This window comes from Myodes glareolus, chromosome 22 (assembly GCF_982192425.1).
Source record: "Myodes glareolus chromosome 22, mMyoGla1.1, whole genome shotgun sequence".
Taxonomy (NCBI): domain Eukaryota; kingdom Metazoa; phylum Chordata; class Mammalia; order Rodentia; family Cricetidae; genus Myodes; species Myodes glareolus.
The window spans coordinates 50,788,904-50,805,808 of record NC_142047.1 but is presented as its reverse complement, the minus strand read 5'-3'; positions in this window follow the sequence as shown (position 1 = coordinate 50,805,808).

The following is a 16,905-nucleotide window of genomic DNA, read 5'->3' as shown; positions in this document are numbered from 1 at the left end:
GGGGCCCTGCCTCCTGTGGTGCCAGTACAGACTGAAGACGGTAGAGGGATCCAGCAAGGGAGGCAGCACCCTGTGCAGTTTGCAGGGAGGGTGCTCTTGAGTGGGGTGGGGCTACATGTGTCAGAGCTGCTGAGATGCCAGGCAGGATGTGATTAACGTTGCAGTGGGTGTGACAGCCCTCCCGCCTGCCAGCCCCCAAGCCCATTGTTCAGCAGCCCAGCAGCCCCCTTTCCTTTGCCCCACCCTGCTGCCGCATGCCCAGCCCTCCCTCCCCCCCCGCATGTCAGGTCCCCTCTGCTCCCTACCCAGCACTTATCCATGGTGCCAGCCCCCTAAAAATAGCAGCCAGCCTGAAATGTAGGCCTGAGGCGGAACTCCGCAAGACGCAAGACAAGGCAGCCTCCCCCTGGTGCCTTGGCGCAAGCCATTCATGAGCTGTCCACCCAGAAGCTGAGCTGAGGGCCTGCCTCTGCCTTCTGCTCTAGACAGATGGAAAGCCATTCGTAGGCTTCTGCTTATGGCTTGGGCACTGGTTGTGCTTCTGCCTTTCCAGGGACACTCGTTTCTCTCCAGGCATCCTCTCTCCAGGCCCTCTATATCTCCCTGGGTTCAGCCTTGGCATGAGATAGGACAGAGGAAGACTGGCCATGACCAGACAGAGAGCTTGTGGTCCTGCACCCCTCTACCTCACCTTCATCCCACGGCTTGGTCCTGGACCCCTCTGATCACATCTTGTTGGTATCCTTGAAAACAGCAGAAAACAGGGCTGGAACAATGGCTCGGGGGTCAAGAGTACTGACTGCTCTTGCAGAGGACGGGGTTCGATTCCATGTAGTGGCTCACAACTGTCTGCAACTCCAGTCCTGGGGGATGCATACCTTTTCTGGTCTCCAAAGGCATAGCACACACAGAGTTCACAGACGGACATTCAGGGCAAACAATCATATACACAAAATAATTTAGATTTAGAAAAAGTTAGCAGAAGAGCTGAGTGTGGTGCTGCACACTGGTGTGGGAGAATTGTCTGTATTCTGTCAATCATATTTTAATAAAATGCTGATTGGTCAGGCAGGCAGTATAGGTGGGTCAACCAGACAGAAAGTGGAGGCAGGGCAATGAGAAGAGGAGAAGGCTAGGGAGGAGGAAACTCCCTCCGCCACTCCTGCGCAGACCACCGAAGAGGCAACATGTAAGCTGTCACACTGAGAAAGGTACGGAGTCCATGTGGCTAACGTAGATAAGGATAATGGGGTAACATAAGTTATAAGAGCTAATAAGAAGCCTGACCTAATGGGCCAATCAGTTTATAATCTTATGGAGTCCTGTGTATGATTTTCTTTGGGATATACCGGTTGTGGGGTACCGGGCGGGACAGAAACCCCAACAAGTCTTGTGTTACAGCACACCTTCAGTGTCAGCACAGCTGTGAGTTCAATATATACATATGTGTGTGTGTGTGTGTGTGTGTGTATACTGAATTGTGTTGTGATCCAGCTGCCCTCACTTCCCCTGACTGACAGAGGAACTTCCTTGTGGTCTGTAATTGACAAGGATGTTTGTGTTCTTTCTGGCCGGTGGGTCTCCACAGAAGGAGTAGAGGTATAAAAGGTTGCTGTTTTTCCACCTGAAAAGAAGCCTCTGTGTCTCAATCCTGGCACACATCCCCTCCAGTCTTGGCTATCCAGGCCGCAATACATATACACACATACACATATATGTTCTGGTACATATATGACCTTGGAAGAATGCTGGAAACTGGAGTGGCTCTGGAGGCTGTAGCAAAGCCCTGAGGAGTCCTGTGTGGCCTCTGGAAGCGTCCTCCTCTCATCCTTAGATGCCGTGACACGTTAGTCATGACACTGCGTTGGTAAGCCCATTCCGGAAGGAGGGGAAGAAATGGATGGAATGCATCTTCTGAGGTTCATCCTGCAGAACATCTGCGAGCCTGGTGTGTTGATAATACCCCAGCACTTGGGAGATGGAGGCAGGAGGATGATGGGTTTGAGGCCAGTCTGGGTTATATGGTGAGTTCTGGGACGTTACTCAAACAGAAACAAACTATGATGGACCAGGGCGAGGGCTCTCCCCTGTTGGCCCCGGCACTCTAGAGGTGCAGTCAAGGGGTCAGGAGATCAAGATCATCCTTGATTACACGGCAAGGCCCTGTTTCTAAACTATAGCCTGCCAACAAAGCAACAAACACACCTTTGTGTCATAAATACCAAGCTGAAAAGTACACACTGTGGTAAAATGTTGTAACTTGGGGATATACCCTTTTTAAAGGTTTGGTTTATATGTTTGGGTGCTTTGCCAGCATGTGTGTCTGTGCACCACATGTGTGCCTGGTGTCCTCAGAGGCCAGGAGAGGGTTCAGATTTTCTGGAACTGGAGTGACAGGAGGTACAAAGAGCTATGAATCACTATGTAGATTCTGGGAGGGGAGAAGGGGAGAGGGAGAGAGAGGGGGAGAAGGAAGGAGGGAGGGAGGGAGGGAGGCAGGAGCAGAGAAGTTTGAGACAGGGTAGGATTCTATTTTGTTTTTTTATTTTACTTTATTATTTTATGTTATTCAGTCAGGGTCTCATTGTGTTGTCCAGTATGGGGGTGATGTAGGAGTCCCCTCTATATGCTGTGAATATGTTTCATTGCCATTGGTTAATAAAGAAGCTGCTTTGGCCTATCACAGGGCAGAAAAAAACCAGGCAGGATACTGAAGGAGACAGATGCCGGAACCTGACAGGTAGGCCACAGCCTTGTGGCAGCACACAGATTAATAGAAATGGGTTAATTTAAGATATAAGAGTTACAGAGGCAGGTGGATCTTTGTGAGTTTGAGGCCAGCCTGGTCTACAAGAGCTCATTCCAGGACAGGTTTCAAAGCTACAGAGAAACCCTGTCTCAAAAAAAACCAAAAAAAAAAAAAAAAAAAAAAAAAAAAAGATATGAGTTAGCCAGAAATATGTCTGAGCCATTGACTAACTAGTGTTGTAATTAATATAGTTTCTGTGTGGTTATTTGCGTCTGAGCAGTCGGGGAAACAAACAAACAGCCTCCATCTACACGGTAGTTTGAAAGAAAACAGCCCCAATAGGAGTGACACTATTAGGAGATTGGGCTTTGTTGGAGTGGGTGTGTCCTTACTGGAGGAAGTGTGTCATTGTGGGGGTGGGCTTTGAGGTCTCATATATGCTCAGTTCACACCTATTGTCTCACACCACTTCCTGTTGTCTTCAGATCAAGATATAGAATTCTCATCTACTTTTTCAGTACCATGTCTGCCTGAACACCACCTTATTCCCAGCCATGATAATGGATAAACCTCTAAAACTGTAATGTTTTCCTTTATATGAGTTGCCATGGTCATGGTGTCTCTTCACAGCAATAGAAACCCTAAGACACCCAGGCTGGCTTTGAACTCACAGATATCCACATGGCTCTGCCTCTGGAATGTGCCTCAGGATTAGAGGTATGTGCCACCATACCCAGCTGACTTGAGTTTTAAAAGGTAGTGTGTTGAGGAGATAGCTCAGTTGGTAAAGTGTTCACCATATAAGCATGAGAACCATGTTCAAATCCATAGTGTCCATGGAGAAAGCCAATCTTGGCGTTTCATGTTGCAAGCCCAGCTGCAGGGAGGAGGAAAGAGAATCCCGCAGGCCCACTGGCCAGAAAGTCTAGGTAGCTGAATTGGTGAGGTCTAGGTTCAGCAAAAGACCCTGTCTCAAAAAGCGCAGTGTAGAGAGACGGAAGCCTGGAGACACAGCTGCCCTTCTAGGTTTCCTCCCGCAGCTATGGGAGCGCACTGATGCACGTGCCATAGATCCATTTACCGTTGCGGAAAGACAGTTTACATATGGACACACACGCTAGCTTTTCTCAGTACTCAGCAAGCTGTCTTTGGTCTGTGTGTGGTGTGTGTACATGTCCATGCAGACAGGTTCATGCGTGTGTATGCAGGCCAGAGCTAGACATCTGGGGACTCCTGCCTCAGCCCCTGAGAGCCAGGATTACGGACGCGGCCACCGTGCCAGGCTTTTTCCAGCTTATGATTAACTTTGGCTCTCAGTGCTTTTCTGCTTCTGATTTAATAATTAGACTAAGATAAGCACACCTCTCCTTCCTCCTTCCCACACACCAGCTCTTCCCCCTCTGCAAGGACTATTCTGCCAAAACTTCCTAATGGTCCATCAGGGTAGGAATATGGAGCCATTCCCCCCAAAGCCACACAACTGTCAGTGACAACATTGGGATTCAAACCTTGGGGCATTCTGGCCCCAGAAGAGGCTGTAACCATTCCATGATCGACACAAACTCAATAGGCTAATTCTTTTTTTTTTTTTACTTTTTTTTTTTTGAGATAGGGTTTCTTTGTGTAGCCTTGGCTGTCCTAGAACAAACTCTGTAGACCAGGATGACCTCGAACTCAGAGATCTGCCTGCCTCTGCCTTCTGAGTGCTGGGATTAAGGTATGCACCACCACGGCCTGGCTTCTTAAAAACAGAGAAGGCCGATGACAGAGCTCAGAGGGTAAAGGAGCTTACTGTTCAATCCTTGTGACCTTAGCTTGATCCCTGGAACCCACACAAAGGTGGAAAGAGAACCTGACTCCACAGGGTTGTCCTCTGTCTTCCACACGTGCTGTGGCACATGCCCCCTGCGTAATAATAAACAAAAAAAATATTACTTTTTATTTTCTTAAGAACATAGTTCAACTTGGGTGAAGAGCATGCAAGAAAAATGCCTGCCGTCAGCCATGACGCTGTGGCGTGCTTCGTGACACCAAACGGCCCCTGTGGCTTGAGCAGAAACGTCAAGCTTCGGGTGTTGGGTACAGAGGTCAGGCACTGTGGCAGAGCAAGGCAAATGAGGTGTGGGTACTCAGTGCACACTAGGACTGGGGCGAGCCCTGCGTTAACTCGAGGCTGAGCTGCTTTTGCCCAAAAGAGCCACCGAGGGACAGCTGGGAGCCTTCCAAGAGCAGGCAGTGCGGGCTCACTTCCTGGAACTCAGCTGAGCCTCTTTCTCTAGGAGACCCCAGACGTTGTCCAAATAAACAAAAGGCTGCTGGGAAACGGTGGCCAGGAGGTCAGGGAGGCTGGTGGAGCCCTGGGGGGGGGCAGGGTGGGGGAGGAGGAAGTCAGTGGTTCCTGGGATCCTGGGATTGTGGGCTGTGGGCTCTGTGGCTAGCAGCTGGCTCCTGGAGACTAGGCTCTTCTCAACAAACAGCCCATGTGCTGGCAAGCCTGTCCCTGCCACACAGACTCGGAGGGTGAAGGGGGGTGAGGCACTGGGGACCATGACTGTACCAGGCTGAACACAGATGCTTGCGTTCATTCTTAGATTCCCCTGGTCCTGCAGCTTCTTGTAAAAGTTACAGACTCTTGAGCCTTAGAAACAGACTGGGGCTCAGGAGGTGACCAACCATAAAGCGCTCTCCTTGCGAGCACGGTGACCTGAGTTTGATCCCCAGAACCACATTAAAATAAATCAATAAATAACAAAAGCTGGGTGTAATAGCATACACTTGTAATCCTAGCACTGGGGAGGCAGAAACAAGGAGATCCCTAAGGTTCTCTGGCCAGCTGGCCTAACCTATTCAACAAGGTCCATGCCAGTGAGATCCTGACCCAGCTACAACAGAAAAGTCTGGAAGGTGCCTGAAGAATAATTCCTGAGGTTGACTTCTGGCCTCCAGAAAACAGAAAGGCAGGCACGCCCGCACACACACCCCCCGAATAGGGGCCTTCACTGGGTACAGGTGTATATAAATTCAAAGTGGTTTTCATCTGAGGATCAGGAACACCATTGGCCACTCCAAACTACTCATTTGCCTTGTATCTGTGTCCATCCAGGGCCTGAGGATGTTGGGAGGACGCTTTCTCCATCAGTCTGTCTTCAAAATGACCCAGAATGATACTTTCTCTGGTGCATTTGGGACCAGAATTTTAGAGGCCGGAGGGGCCAGGACTGCCCTCTAGGTCTGTCTGGCTATGGGAAGCTGAAGATTCCTTCCAGCAAACTACCCAGAAAGGGGAGGTATAGGGAAGAGTTCCTTCATGTTTGACACATCCCTAAGACTGAATAAAATCAACACTAAACACACCCGTCCCAGTCTACCCACAAGACCCCTCTAGAACTCTGGGTCTTTTGTCACCTGCTGTGTGGGTATCCCAACACACTGCATGCTGTGTGCACATGGTCCCCAACTTATGTGACTTCCACTTCACTGTGACATGAGAACAAACCCCACGTTGTGGAAGCTGTTCTTGACTTTCTCCTGGGCGAACGCTACAAAGTCCCTCTCTGGTGGTGCTGGACAGGGACACCAAGTGTGAGAATCCTGTGTCGTGTGCTGTGCTGGCGCAGCTGCCTAGCGGACATTTTCAGTTTATTGCATGAATTCAAGGATGGCTTGCTGTGACAGTCTTGTGACAAACCTCATTTAGGAGCACTGGTCATCAGTCTGGAATTTTTCCAACAGGCCCTACACACAAACTTGTTGGGTTTTGTGTGCGTGCGTGCGTGCTGTGTCCTCCCTCTCTCACACACAGGTATATGCCACCCTATCTAGCACACACCAGGTCTTTTGTAGTGTGAGGAGATGATGTGGGTTGGGCATCAAGGCTAGGAAACCAGAGGATCCCTGCTTCATGAATGCATTTATTTATGCTCCCTCATGGAGAACAAACATCCTCAAAAAAGCCTGGGGATCCCTGTGCTGGTCCAGTGCTGTTCTCCCGATTCACTGAGAGACTCAGGGGACCGTCTGCCTCACCTTTCCAAGTGGGCTGAAGTCCTGCGGGCTCTGCTTGTTCTTTTGACTTCTTGATGTCTTTCCAGGCAGGACTTGGTGAGTAAACCTCTGCTGTACTCAGCTCATGCTTCTCTTGGGTCCCCTGGCCATCCACACAATGTTGTGTGTGTGTGTGTGTGTGTGTGTGTGTGTGTGTGTGTTCCTGTTGCTGTAATAAATCACCCCGACAAAGCCACCTAAGGGAAAAAGGGCTATTCTGGCCCATAGATCAAAGGTGCAGTTTATCATGGCGGGGAAGACAAGGCAGCAGGGCATGGGGCAGCTGGGCATATCGCAGCCACAGTCAAGAAGCAGAAAGAGATGCTGTTCAGCTGGTTTCCTCCATTTTATACAGTTCAGGATCCCTGCCCAGGGAATAGCCCTGCCCACAGTCAAGAAGGTTGTTCCCTTGTTAATGAATATAGTCAAGACAATCCCCCACAGGTGTGCTCAGAGGCTCACCTCCATGTGGTGCTGGGTTCTCTCGAGTTGGCCGAGTTGACCATTGACACCAGCCATTACCGTTGGCAAATGAGATATAAGAAGGAATTTGTTAGACGGTCTCTCAGAAGAAGAAAGATGGGTTTAGCTTTTAGCTCTGTAAGGAGGTATTACACCTTTGTCTCCTGGTCCTGCATTCACTGCACGGTGTGAGGCCCGGAGCTCTGACAGACAGAATGGTAGTACAGAAACGATCCAGAGACTTGTGAGCATTGTCCCGGACGTAAGTGACCAACCCTGGGCTTACCGTCCTGTGAGAAAATAAATCCTGTGTTTATGTCACTGTTCATTGCAGCCTATGACAATCCGGCATTGCAGCTGCTACTGGTCACGGGGATAAAATGCTTGGCTAAAGGGACTTAATGGATTTATTTGGGCTCACACTTTTAAGAGGACAGTATGCTATGGCAGGGAGGCCATGGCTGAGAGCTGCTCGCTCTTTGTTCCCGGAGAGCTGTTCGCTCTTTTTTCCATCTCAGCTGATCAGGAAGAAGGAAGACTGAATGGAACCAGAGGAGGTGAAGTCAGACCCCTCAAGACGCAGCTCCCAGCGGCGGTCCACTTCTTCCAACAAGGCTCCGCCTCCTCATGGGACCACAACCTCTCTAAACAGCACCATTTGGGAGCCAGGTGTTCAAACACACCTGTTTGAAATGTCTGTGAGGGACATTTCACAGCATAGTGCAGCAGACCAGAAGCCACGGGAAGGGATTGTTGGGCTCAGAGACAAGCTATTGCGACCCCCTTCTGGTTTCATTGGCATTCAACAATGCATACACCCTGACTGCTCCTGCAGGCTAGACCCCAGGAGCCTGCCCTGAGAGCTTCTGGAGAGCAGGTTATATGGACATTGTCTTCTCTAGAGACACAAAAACAGCCAGCGAGCAGCATGTGTCTTTCAGAACATTGCCATAGCCAGGACATGGAAGAGTCTCGTCAAACACATCACTGATGCAAATCTGAAATTGCTAGATGGGGCTGGAAAGATAGCTCAGTGGTTAAAAGCCTGTATTGTTCTTGCAGAGGACTCGAGTTCAATTCCCAGCACCCACATCAGGCAGCTTACAACTGCTTGTAACTCTAGTTCCAAGTATGGCTCTAACCTGAGGTATATGCACATATACAGACATGCACACATGTACACTTAAATAAATAATTTTTTTTAAAAGAAGTTGCTGGATCAAGCCAACCAGCTCCCCAGTTCCCCAGTACAGTTAGTGATTAGTGGCTAAAAATGTTACCTGTTTGGTTTGGTTTTTGTTTATTTTGAGATGGGGTCACATGTAGCCCAAGCTGGCCTCAAACTAAGCTAGCTAAGGATGACCCTGAACAACCTGACCATCCTGCTTCTACCTCCTGAGTAATGGGATTACAAATTCGTGCTGCTATACCTGGTTTTTGCAATGCTGGCAATAGATTTTGGGGTTTTCCTCATAATGGGCAAGAACTCTACCAACTGAGCTACAGCCCCAGCCCACGTTGCTTCTGGGAATTCACGTTTTTCATTTGCTGACTTAACCTTGATGGCCCAGCAATTTGCTTCCAGCACAGGTCTTTCCCATCCCATTGGGGATTATTGCCAAAAGATAAGGAAATACTAACACTGTGCTGGAAAACTTCCATTCCGCAAGCATTCCAAGGGAACACAGAGACACTTATGACTACTCCTACGTGGGGGATAAGGCATAACATTAACGAAGGAAGGGCCGAAGTCTACAGTCTGCACAGAAGCGGACTTTGTTTGGAAGAAGCATTACCAAGGCTTATACAGGAAGTTGTACTGACCACTGACAAGCACTGATTGAGCACCTGCTGCATACACAGGATCCACCGAGCATTGGAAATCCACAGTGACAGGGTATTAGAACAGTCCTTGCCTTCTCTGATAGTGGTTCTCATCCTTCCTAATACTGCGACCCCTTAACACAGCTCCTCATGTCGTGGTGACCCCCCCCAGCCATAATATTATTTTTGTTGCTACTTCATAATGTAATTTTGCTACTGTGAGTCCTAGTTTAAATATCTGCTCTGCAGAGGGTCTTGGGTGACTTGTGTGAAGGGGTCTTGACCTGAAGGTCGAGAGCCTCTGCTCTAGGGGCTTCTGCTCTCACTAGGTTCTGTGTTGTGTACCAGCAGCACTGACTTCCTGCCAGGACAGCACAAGCTACAGGGTGTTTGATTATATGGATGACCGTCCTGATGGTCTGCACAGGTGTCCCTGCGCAGGAGTCATCTCCGGAGAAAAGGATGTGTTGGGATACCAAGGAGGATAAAGGGTTAGAAAAGGACCACAGGGTGACAGTGGATGTGCAGGTTAAGAGCATCTAGACCCAGGGCTGGGAGGCCGTTCAGGCAGTAAAGTACTTGCCCTGCAAGCAAGAGGGTCTGAGTTCAGTCCCTAGAACCCATGCAAAAAGAGCTGAACATGATGACGTGTGCTTATAGTCATAACACTGGGGAGACAGGTAGAGCCCCGAGGCTTGCAAGTCAGCCAGCCTAGCCTGATGGGTGGGTTAAAGGCGAGCGAGAGAGGCTGTTTATAAAAAACAAAGTGGATGGTGCCTGGGGAAGGGCAGATGAGACTGTAGTCTGGTCTCCATGTGCACACATGTGCAGATGAACACATAAACACATACACACAAACTACAGACCCCCAAACTTTTCCAAATGGGTTGGGGCTAGATCATTCACACACACACACACACACACACACACACACACACACACACACACACACACACACACACACACACACATTCCCAGAGCCACTGGGACTCAAGCATAGGGGGCCGTGCTATCACAGTGGGGAGAACAGGCACTGTAATCAACAGACTGATCTACTTCCTGTCTATGCCAGGCAACTGGCCTTCTGAGCTTCAGTTTCTCTGGCTGTAAGGGGTAAGGGTATCACACTGGTAAAGCCACGAAGAGCCACCGCAACGAGACGGTTAGCAGGGCTGAGTCATTTGCCTCGTTCACCCACAGGATCTGAGATACTGGCTGCCATTGTGGGTTCCCCTCCCACACAATTGCCGTGGGGACCCAGTGTAATCAGGACCACATGCTGTCCCCACTGCCTGACCTCTACACGTGGGGACAATGATATACTGACTTCAAAGTGCACCACAAGGGTGAAATGAGCCATGAAGGTGCTCTGCCTTCTGGCATCGCTTCCCTTCCTGTTCTTGATGCCAAAACCTTTACTCTGGTAGGCTTGACAGCCACAAGACCTAGCTCTGCCACTTGCTGTGTGTCCTCTGCAAGTGATTTAGCCTCTCTGTGGTCAGTATTTTGTCTGTTAAATTATGACATGTAGAACTGTGGTATATTAGAATTAGTCCACAGGAAGTTGCCAATCATGTCGGGGTGTCGGCATGCACACGCATGCACGCACACACACACACATTTGTCAAGCACAGATGCACTCATAGTCATGTGCGAGAGATGCTTGTGACTTTGAGAGCCCTGGCAGCCAAGTCTACCAAGCTACTGCAAAGGTCCACCAAGCTTTGCTACCTCTAGCTCTCCCAGTACGCTGCTGAGGCCATTTCACAGGGAGACAGGTGTGCGACCAGGGTGAGCTGCTAGCTGTGAATTAGACAGAGGCCTGCAGGGGAGTCATCCAGCTGAGAACAGAGGTGGTGTCTGGAGGGATGATGTATTCACAAGCCACAGGATAATAGAGAGGTCCTAGCCACCAAGAGCTGGGGGTCTAGAGCCACAGGAGGGAGCAGCTTGCCTACTTTAATGGCAGACCTCTGACCTGCAGAGCCAGCAGAGAATATATTTTTATTCTTTTATATTTTAACCACCAAGCTTGTGGCCCTTTATAGCTGTCTTAACGAGCAGGGTTAGCTACTGGTGTTAAGGGGTTGGAGAACTGGCTCAGTCATTAAGAGTGCTGGCTCTTCTGGCAAAGGACCTGGGTTCAGATCCCAGCACTCACATGGTGGCTCACAACTGTCTATACCCTTAACTCCAGGGGATCTGACATCTTTTTCTGACCTCCTCCAGTACCAGGAACACGCCTGGTGCTCATACACACAAGCAACTTTTTAAAAAAATAAGTTTAGATAATTTTTTTAAAATAAATGCTTTAAAAATAAATTTAAAACTGGTGTACTGAATGTCTGATTAGGGGCTGAGGTATAGCTCAGTTAGTAGAGTGTCTAGAACACACGAAGCCGTTTGTTTTAACCCAACCTCAACATCTCATAAATTGGGCACAGTGACACACAACAGCAATTCTGTCCCTTAGAAGACAGAGGTAGACCAGAAGTTCAGGGTCATTTTTGGGTATATAGTGAATTTGAGGTCAGCCTAAAAAGAGATTTTACTTTAAAATTTATAATTGTAGGGTGGCGAGGGTCTTCCATAGTGCAGCCATGTGGAGATTAGCAATTTTGTGGGGTTGAGTCTTTCACTTTTATGTCAAACTCAGATGGCTAGCTTGCACCAGCAAGGTCTTTACCCACTGAGATGTCTCACCTATCCCACACTTTATTTTCTGAGCAGGGTCACCCTATGCTGCTCAAGCCGGCCTTGAATTTGCCAGGTACTCCAGACTGGCCTCAAACTCAATCCTCCTACCTCAGCCTTGCAAGTTCTAGGATTACAAGTGTGTAAGACCACACCTGTCTTGCCTCGAGTATTTTAGATGTCTACTCTCTGTCACTCAACTAGTGTAGTCTGGGTGTGTCCCCTGAGACTATCAGAACAGCAGTGGAGGCAGAAAGGCTTGACTGGGTGGCATGAGGAAGCCGGTCAATTCCTCTATCTTTCCTGTTTCTCTGGAATGTGATCTTTCTATGAACCCCAGCCCAACCCAGAGGAGCCAAAGTCCACGACTGGTAAAACTGTCCTCAGTATCTCCCTTAGCATGGACTTGAGTCCCCTGAACTGGGAGACTCGTCCAATAGGTCAAGGTACAGCAAAGCTCTTTACTGCCCTTGTACCACCATTGACAACAGCACCACTGGTTTGGAGACATGCCAGGGAGCCAATTTAAAAAACATGTATGTATTGATAGTGGTGGGACAGGCCTTTAATTCCAGTAAATAGGAGGCAAAGACAGGCAGATCTCTTTGAGTTTGAGGCCAGCCTGGTCTACAGAGTGAGTTCCAGGATAGCCAGGGCTACACAGTGAAAAAACAAATAAAAATTATATCTGTATATCTATACAGGACTTAGTGGTTAAGAGTCCTTACTGATCTTCCAGAGAACCTGTGTTTGGTTCTCAGTACCCATGTTGTAGGACAGCTCACAACCTCCTATAGCTCCAGCTCCGGGGAATCTGACACCTCTGACTTCTGTGGACACCCTCACTTGCAGGCACATACCTCCTCACATAGCTAAAACTAAAATAGCCTTAAAAGTGTATTATCTACAAGCACATATATATCCACACATTTTATAAAAGTGTTTAAACGTTTTTATTATACAAAAGTCTTTATAAACAAATCTATCTTAGATGAAACCAGGACTAGGGGCGTGAGGAGTTGCTCTCCCTACTTTGGGGTATTTTGACATTTCCCTAATGTCTCATTGAAAGGATGAAAACAAGCAGAACCCAACACCCTGTGAGGGTGGTGAGTTAGGCATTGGCTTTAAAGCACACTATTGTGGAATATAGGAAATACCACACAAACCTGGAAGGAGCACACACACACACACACACACACACACGAGAGAGAGAGAGAGAGAGAGAGAGAGAGAGCGAGAGCTAAGCAGCAGGCCATGAGAGACCCCTGAAGCCATGGACTGTGTGACCTCAGCTCAGGGACCTACCATGCCAAGACTTAGTTTCCCCTTCTGGAATACAAAGAGTGCCTTTGCCAAGTGGTATGCATTTTTTAAATTTCAATAATTTTAGTTGTGCTTTTTGACTTTTTAAACCATGAATTCTGAGCTGACAGTGAATTCTATGTAGCCCGGGCTAGTAATCCTCTTACCTGAGAATCCTAAATGCTGAGATAACACGTGGGAGCCACTCTACCCAACAAAGGGTTTTTCATGTGGAAAAGCCCCTAGGGAGGGAAAAACAATTTTGATTTCTCTTTTTAAAAGTATATGGTAAATTGTTTTAAAAAATCATTCCATTCATAATTCTCTAATCATGCTCATTTACAAGGCCACCAAGACAAAGTCAAACTTTTAAGATTAAGAACAAAGTAAAATTTGTATATTCAGTCAGCTAAGCATAACAGAAATGTCAGCGCCTTGGTTTGGTTTCAGCATTTTACCAGCGTTTTCTTCTGCCCGTTAACCTAGAGTTAACAGTTTATGATAATGTGAAAATGTATGTACAAAATTTCAGTTTAGTTTGTTTCAAAATATTGAATATATAAAAAACATGTTTCTAAGCCGGGCGGTGGTGGCGCACGCCTTTAATCCCAGCACTCGGGAGGCAGAGCCAGGTGGATCCCTGTGAGTTCAAGGCCAGCCTGGTCTACAAGAGCTAGTTCCAGGACAGGCACCAAAAACTACGGAGAAACCCTGTCTCGAAAATCAAAAACAAACAAACAAACAAAAAAACATGTTTCTATTTTAAAATAAGTTTCTTGTAAGATATGACTGGAAAAAAAGAAAGAAAGAAAAGAAAAAAGAGAAACCCCCTAGGGGCCTGGAAGCAGAAACACCACACCCCAGGAATAGTGCTTCCATTGTGTGTGTGTGTGTGTGTGTCTGGGGGGGCTACAACACCATGGCACATATGTAGAAGCGAGAGGACGACTGGCAGAAGTAGGCTGTCTCTATATTTGGGTTCTGGGTAGTGAACTTAGGTTGTCAGGCTTGGCAGCAGGTGAACTACCTTGCTACTTGGCAGCAGGTGAACTACCTACCTACTGAACTACCTTGCTAGCTCCATTGTTTTTAAGGCAGGGTCTCTTGATGTTTCTGTAGTGTTACATATTCAGGCCAGCTGGACCTTGAACATCTGGGAGATTCTGATCTCCACGTTCCTCCCATCTTCCTGTAGGAGTGATTACAATGGTACTCTGTTACCCATTGAGCCGTCTCATTGGCTTTAGGCTCCTGTATCTCAGGCTGGTGTTGATGTTTTGATCCTTCTGCCTCAGCGGCCTGAGCTGTAGGGTGACAGATGTATGCCACCACACCTGCAAGGACTCTCCATTTTAAATAGGAGTCCAGATGTTTTTTTTCCTGTTTCCATTGGGAAAACAGGACCTCCGACCCTGTACTAGACATTTGGGAGAACAGCTCTGCTATGGGCAAACCTTGCCTGTGTAACTGCCAGGTCCAGAAGTTCTGGGGGCAGATACCTGCTTATGGCTATAGGTGACCTCAGCGGTAGAAGTTAGCATACAGAAGACAGGCTTGCTGCCTTGGGCTGGCAAAACACTGAGTCAATGAGTTGTGCCTACGATTCTTCCCTGGGAAGGGTGCCATCAGTAGGTGATTGACATGCCAGATTCCACTTCCAACATGAATAAGCTGCCCTGCCAGACTGGTGTCTGGACTGTTTCACATCTGGGAGCTGTGATTTGGATGGCAGCACCAGGACCCAATTCTGAGGTGGTGGTGTTAGGAAGTTAGGTCTGACATAAGAATCACATCAGTAGGAGCTGGAGAGATGGCTCAAAAGTTAAGAGCATTTGGTACTATGGCAGAGGACTTGGGTTCGGTTCCCAACACCCACATGGTGGCTCATAACCATCTCTAAGTCCAGCTCCAGTAGATCCAATGTCCTTACTTGACCTCTGTAAGCACCAGAAATACATGTGAACATACAGAGATGCAGACAAAACATTCATACACATAATATGAAAAAAATTTTAAAAAGAACCCCACCAGCAAGTTAGGATTTACTTGAATAATAGCCCCCACTTAGGGGCTTAAGGTCCCAAGACCTCCTCAATCACAGCAGGCTTGGGCCAGGGGACAGAGGGACAGCTAGAGCCTGTTCCCTCTGCCCATGTATCCATTTCACATGGAGCTCTTTGCCCTAATCAGAGCCGTGTTTTGGTTTGTCTTCATGGATTCATGGCTGCTGGGCCCCCATGTTAACCTTTCTCCCTGGCTGGATGCTGAGGCAGAAGAAAAGCAGGATACTGGCATGGGAGGGGGAGGACACTTGGGGAGCAGGGTGATGAGCAATCCCGCAGAGCTGAGATTACTAGTACAGATGCAGAAACAGTTATGGGCACCTCACACCACTGGGCGGCTTGCTCTGGGAAGTTGGGGTGACCACATTTCTGTAACTAAGGAATCTGTGCTCTGCTCAGTTCTTTTGACTGGACTTTGTTCTTCCAGATCTTACTCCCAAAGGAAGCCATTTTGGAACAAATATACATACAGGCAGGCAATCCAAGCTACCCTAGATTGGACTGCACTTTGGATGGTTTCAGGGTCCATATGCATCAGCAGCACCCCACACCTGCCTCTCCAGGCATGGGGGTTTGGGACCTGAATGACAGTCAATTTACAGCCATCTCTGTTCCCTGCAAACCTTCCCCTGTGTTGCTCCCACAGACACTCAGCAGCCCTTCTGGCTCATCCTGAGCCCTAGGGTTAGTTCCCAGCATGCCCTAGGAGCCCCCAATATTCAGTTCTCTAGTTCTTTGGAAGGAGACAAACAGGCACACTGAGGAAAATATGTAAGGAAGCCTGCAAGCCCTTGAACCCAGGCAAACATAGAGTGGAAAGTTCAGGAGTCCACAGCCCAGGCTGTGCCAAGGAAGGAGCTCTGAGCCCTGGGACCTGCCACAGACACTCAGAGCTTTGCAATATGAGGCCTTGAGTAGGGACAGCAACAGTGGCACGGACAGTGGCTATCTCCTCCCGGGACAGTGTGCCACTGAGCTGAGCTGGGAACCATGAGAAGGGAGGCTAGGGAGCAGAGACCTCTAAAGCTGGGTGTGTGGACTTGGGTCTTACTCATTTCTAAAGCCCCAATCTCAAAATGAGGTCTGGTCCTATAGCTGAAGCAAAGGGGGAAATCATCTCCTGGTTTCCTGTGGTTGCCCGACCTCCATCATAAGCTACATCCTCCTCCCTTGGAGACCTTGATCTAGAGTCAAGGTGTGGTGGCCAGCATCCCCACAGAAGGCACAGGGGAGGATCTGGCCCGCCTCTTGCCATCCTTCAACTATCTGTAAAGATCTTTACAGTCATCTTCTGCCCTTGTCTCCTGTGCCCAGGAAGACACGACTTTTCTATTAGGATATTCTCATTGAATTTGGGACCTAGCCTTAATATGGCACAGTGTCTCTTGATTCTGGCCATTATTGTATCTGCAGAGACCCTATTTCTAAATAAGGCCACATTTACAGGCTCTAGGTGGACACGAACTTTTGGGGGGGTGTTATTCAACCCAGCATGGCCTTAATTAACACACCATACAGCAAGAAGGAAGAACTCCATCCAGAGCCTTCTATGGTTCCAAGCCCTGCTTTCCAGCTAGAAAAAGCTTTGGGTAACACCCATGACCTCCAGTGGGCCCTGCCAGGTTGGGCTCTAGGCTGCCTTTACAGATGAGGTAACTGAGGCTCAGAAAGGTTAAGTAGGTGGCCAGGTCTCATAGCCAGTCAGAGGTGGGGCAAGGCACCCAGGTGCCCATGGTTTCTGGGGCATTCCTGCAGCAAGTAGTG